This window comes from Myotis brandtii, unplaced genomic scaffold (assembly GCF_000412655.1).
Source record: "Myotis brandtii unplaced genomic scaffold, ASM41265v1 scaffold90, whole genome shotgun sequence".
In the NCBI taxonomy this organism is placed as follows: domain Eukaryota; kingdom Metazoa; phylum Chordata; class Mammalia; order Chiroptera; family Vespertilionidae; genus Myotis; species Myotis brandtii.
In genome coordinates this window covers 335,418-340,986 of record NW_005371694.1, presented here as the reverse complement: position 1 = coordinate 340,986, position 5,569 = coordinate 335,418, and the positions used below count along the sequence as shown (strand labels likewise).

The window sequence follows — 5,569 nt, the reverse complement described above, 5'->3', positions numbered from 1 at the left end:
TGACTCAGCCCAGGAAACTTGGGGTGTCTGCCTTCTGAGTTCTATCTTCCAAGTCCCCAGTCCTGGGTTTTGCTCTCACAGCTCCAGTCCACTTCACCCTCCCTCTGCCAGAGCACAAGGTGGGTGGCTCCACAGGGAATTTTCATGTGTTGGCCCTTTAAGATGGTGCCCAAACTTTCAGCTGCCACCCCTTGGAGACAGCACCCCACTGCTTTTCACAGCTAGATGTTATGTGGGTAACCTCCTCAGTTTGGTGCTCTCTGCTGGGGAGCCTAGCTTCAGGATTAGACCCCAGAGTTCTCAGTGGCACCCCCCACCCCTCACCTCCCACCACACATAGCTGAGATATCTCTCCAGGACTTCAGTTGCCATTTGTGGGTGTCTGGCCAGTCCTTTCACACCTCCACCCCTCCTACCAGTCTCTATGTGGTCTCCACCTTCCATCCTTGGGTATCAGGGTTCTCTCCTGTGAGTTTTCCATTGATTATTCAGGAAGCCTTTCTGCATTTCAGTTGTAATTCCAGGTTGTTCCTGGGAGCATGTCCGTGCAGCATCCTCCTACTCTTTCACCATTTTTAATCTTCAAAATATGGATTTTCCTTTTGAAAATTTTAAAATTAAGATTGTTCTCTTGGGATTGGTTAAGTACAATTCACCTTAGAATTACAGAATTTTTTTTTTTTTCATTCTCACCTGAGGACATTTCTCCATTGATTTTCAGAGAGTGGAAGAGAGAAGGAAAGACAGAGAGAACCATTAATGTGAAAGAAACACATCGATTGGCTGCCTCATGCACGAGCCCTGACCAGGGCCAGGGCTGGGGAGGAGCCTGCAACCAAGGTACATGCCCTTGACCAGAATCGAACCCACAACCCTTGAGTCCGCAGGCTGACTCTCTATACCCTAAGCCAAACCGGCCAGGGCCAGAATTTTTTAAAAGTGTATATATATGTATACATAAACACACACATACACACATATGTACATATATATACTGGCCAAGTAGCTCAGTTGGTTGAAGCATTGTCCTGATACACCAAGGTTGTGGGTTCAAGCTCCAGTCAGGGCACATACAAGACTCAACCAATGAATGTGTAAGTGGACAATAAATCAATGTTTCTCTCTCTCTCTCTCTCTCTCTCTCTCCCTCTCCCTCTCTCCCTCCCTTCCTTTCTTTTTCTCTAAAATCAATCAATAAAGGAAAAAAGTATATATATATATGTATTTTTTTCAAACCCTAAAATGAATTGATGCGATAGCTGTGTGATATCACCCTTATTCTACATGTCTTACTTTACCAATCCATTTCAAGTAATTTCTAACTATATGCGGTATAGGAGGAGGTAAGGAAGGGCAGGGAGCCTATATCAGGGAAAAAATGATGGTATACTGAAAAACATATTTTGCCCTTTATAGATATAACTACCATTTGTCTATATGGTATTCTCCATCAGATACCACATAAATATCACACCAAGTGTAGAGTGGATGAATATGCAGAAAATCCTGACTATCACACTTCAAATCTTTCCCAGGAATGTCCTATCTTTCATCCATTAACACTGCCTTAGGCAAAGGATGTCTTGTATGAACTGCCTACAAATAACAAACCAAATATTTAACACTTGGAGTTAGCTTTGTTTTTTATAAAAGTCTTTATAGCTTCTGGCTTCATTTTCCTTTCAAAGAAAAATAAATGAGTTGACTGTATCATTGTAGCTAAGGAATGTCAATTCTTTCAGTGTTCAAGTGATCGGGCAAGGCCCAATTGAGATCATTTTACTTGGTACTTAGGGCAAGTAAAATAGGTGCTGATAAAAAATGATTCATTCAGAGCAGCTGTTATGCCCAGATTTCAGGATCCCCAAGAAACCACACCAGGGAGCCAGCCAGGTCCGATGCAAAAGCATAAGAGTCTTTATTCGAGCTAGCTCGGCTCCCCAACCTTGCCGATGCAGCGGCAGGAAGCAGAGAGAGAACTCTGTGTGGAGAGGGGTTTTATAGGGGGGTTGGAGTAAGGGGAGGAGAAAGGACTGTGGGCCCTGCCGATTGGCCAGGCGCAAGTCGGTGTCTTGTTACACAGGATGTGGTCATATCTATGGCGACTTCCCTTGATTGTCATTGGTTAGTTTAAAGAAGTCCTGGGTGTGGCTAGCAGAGGCTTGGGCTTAGGGGAAGAAGCCTTGCCGAGCACATGGCCAAGGTAAGACGGAGGGCGTAGCCCTTACCCTGGGGCAAGATGGAGGGCGTAGCCCTCACCCTTTCACAGCTATTACTAGAATTGTTAGTCTATATCACAAAACAGTGGGAGGAGGAAAATGCATTAGAAGGTTAATAGTTTTAGAAAGACAACTCAAAAGTGAAAATTTGAGGTAATGTAAAATCTGTTAAATAATCAGCAGGGTCTAAGAAATTATTTGCTTCATTATTCTGTTAACCATACTCATATAATGTTAAACCAAAAAGTTGAAAATGAGAAAATCTAACTCACCTACTGGTTATGTTAACAAATATAACTCTATTTTGACATTGTACAGTTATACCCGAATAATGTCCACATAGTGAATTTTGACATATTATAGTCACAGCCTAAATGATACCTATAAAAATAACTGACAGAAAAAAGGAAAAAAATGAGCATGTATTCTCTTTTTTGATAAACCTCTATGTCTTTGTCTTTGTTCACATACTGATGAATATATTATAGTGAATTTCAAATTTTAATATGGTTGATCAGTATAAAGATTATAGTATAGTTGACTAGTATAGTATTTTATTAACTGTCTCAGTAGATTTTTGAATTGTGTTTCAAGTCAGGAAGGAATGCATTTCGTAGGTGAATAATTATTTACTCCAAATACAGATTTTATCAGCATAGAAAACAGTGAAAAGAGGATGTTAATAATATAGGCAAGCCATTTACCAAAATTTTATGATGAATTTATAGTAAGGCAAATATAACCTGGAACAAAATTAAAAGCATGTCATATTCTTTTGAGTAAAATCCCTTAAAATAATATTTAGATCTACAGTAGGAGGTATAATATCATTACATATATAATACTACATATTTTAATAAAAAAACAATTTATAAGGTCAGTCATTTTTATTCTTTAATATAGATAGTTCTCAGGTTTCCATTCTTGGCACGTAAAAAATAGGAAGTGTTTTTCTATGTGGCAAATGAACTCATGAGGAAACTCTTGAATATCTTCTCTGTAGCCCCAATTTCAAGTCAATAGATTAAATGTCCACATTGTTCGCAACCAAGTCACAGCTGTCTAAATTGCTTCGGAAATGTTTAGCAGATTGCTTTATAGCAGGATGACACAGTTTGAACCACAGTTTCTTGAATACTTCTTGCTGAGAGCTTATCTCATTCAAATGATGAAGGCAGCTGAAGCATAGTATATGAATCATCCACATTTTGCTCTAATAAAGGAGAACTTTAGGAAGCTCTAGTTGTTATAGGCAACATAGTAAAGCAATTGAAATGTGGATCTTACATTTTGCACCATTCAAACTGCTTGCGTAAGTATGTGTGCAGTGTTAAGATACTTTAAAAATAAAATTTCATTTGGTGAAAGGCTTACTGTTAAACTATAAAAGCAATACACAGATCATGTGACTTATCAGCATATAAAAATAGATATGCAAATGACTGTAGTTTTCCCAAATAGTATTTTTAATAGGAAACCCTTCACTTTATAAAGTGATATAGTTTAAAGTTGTTTTTATAAGTAGCACTTATTTTTAATTAGCACTTGCACGTCTTTTCAGCCATACCTTAATAAGCTATATGTATGAATATGAAAAATGGTTACATATACTTGTATTATAACAAAATTATCAAACAAATTCTCATCAAGTACTTTATACTCATAATGAGCTTTACATATATACTAGATTCTGTGATTACAGAAGTCTATGTTGTTTTTTTTCACTCAAGAAGTGAATAATTATAAAAGGTAAACTTTGTAATAAATCAGTTTAGAGAATTTAAATGAACTATTACAGAAGAATTCTATCAATGGATTTGAGAAGTGGGCTTATCTAAATATCCAGCTTGGAATGTATGTTCAGTTATCTATTGCCATGAGTATCTATTGCTCCCCCACCCTAAAACAAACAAACCACTTGAGTATGCCCATAAATTGTATGGTTTAGGAATTTGGATAGGACATGTAAGGTTGTTTGTCTCTTTCCATGATGTTTCTGGCCTCAAATAGGATGATTCCAACATCTGTGACTTGAATTGATGGGGACTGGAATAGCTGAGACTAGAAGATCTATTACCATAGCTTGGTATGGTAATAGAATATATGGTATCTTCAATCACCTGTCTGGTGTCTGGGCTGGGATGATCTGAAGGCTGGGCTGTACTGTTGCAAGAACACCAACATATAGCCTTTCCACAAGGCTTTGGCTTCTCACAGAATAGTGGCTGGGTTCTAGAAAGCTCAAGCTAAGAGAACAATCATTTGCTAGGAGTGTCAAAGTATTTTATTTGTTTTTTAACTGACACAATGAATATATTTACTCAACATCTTAGAGAATGTGGTAGTTACAGATTGGAAGCTTGCATTTTAAAGCCTGAGTAGAACAATTTGTTGATTGCAAAAATCATTGACTATAAAGCTATGTGATGGATACTGTGAATTGTCCATCAAAATCCACCCTGACCCTCTTGTTCGGTAAAACAGTTGTGGGTGGGCTCATGACTAGTCAGAGAGCACATTTCTTAGCCTCATTTGAAGCTAGGTGTGGTTAGGTAACTATATTCTTACAATAGAATGGGGTCACAAATATGTTAGCTTTGAGCCTGGGCCTTTACACATAGGATTTATGAACCCTCAGGCTCTTTTTTACTTCCCACAAAGTAGATTATGGGGTTCTTTGACCCAGCTTCAAGCCTGTAGTTGAGAATAACACCATGGTGGATGATAGAGCAGTAAGATAAAAGACACTTGGGTCCCTAGATGGCTTCGTGGAGCAGAGCCAGACTAATAACCTTGGATTAATAATCTTATGCAATCCTTGTGAGGGAGTAACAAATGTCAGTGTTCTTTAAGCCATGTTTGGTGTCTGTTAAAAAAGTTTAGCTTTACCCTAATTCAGATAGTAAATATGTATTAATGAATAATAGCTGGGAGCTTAAGAAATGATGGTAGGGAAAGCCACCTCCCTGTTGTTCACCTCCCAAACCCTTTAAAATGCTTGGTATAACCAATATTAATTCTTTGTACCTATTGATTTTATTTTTTGCCATTTTACAGTTGCAGAAGAGCTTTCCTTTAGAGCAGGGGTTCTCAACCTGTGGGTCGCGACCCCTTTGGCGGTCGAATGACCCTTTCACAGGAGTCGCCTAAGACCATCCTGCATATCAGATATTTACATTACGATTCATAACAGTAGCAACATTATGGTTATGAAGTAGCAACGAAAATAATTTTATGGTTGGGTCATAACATGAGGAACTGTATTTATTTATTTTATTTTTTAAAATATATTTTATTGATTTTTTACAGAGAGGAAGGTAGAGGGATAGAGAGTTAGAAACACCAATGAG

General features: G+C 38.0%; 2 long non-coding RNA genes across 3 annotated transcripts in view; both read right to left on the bottom strand.

Annotated features, from left to right (window-relative positions):
• Positions 1 to 448, bottom strand: part of LOC106724606 — a 19,948-nt gene extending 19,500 nt beyond the window's left edge. The window contains exon 1 of the long non-coding RNA XR_001360457.1: positions 417 to 448. This is a non-coding gene — a long non-coding RNA (uncharacterized LOC106724606). The remainder of the gene's footprint in view (positions 1 to 416) is intronic.
• Positions 449 to 2,922: 2,474 nt separating this feature from the next.
• Positions 2,923 to 5,569, bottom strand: part of LOC106724605 — an 11,228-nt gene continuing 8,581 nt past the window's right edge. For both annotated transcript variants that reach the window (XR_001360456.1, XR_001360455.1), the window contains exon 3: positions 2,923 to 2,962. This is a non-coding gene — a long non-coding RNA (uncharacterized LOC106724605). The remainder of the gene's footprint in view (positions 2,963 to 5,569) is intronic.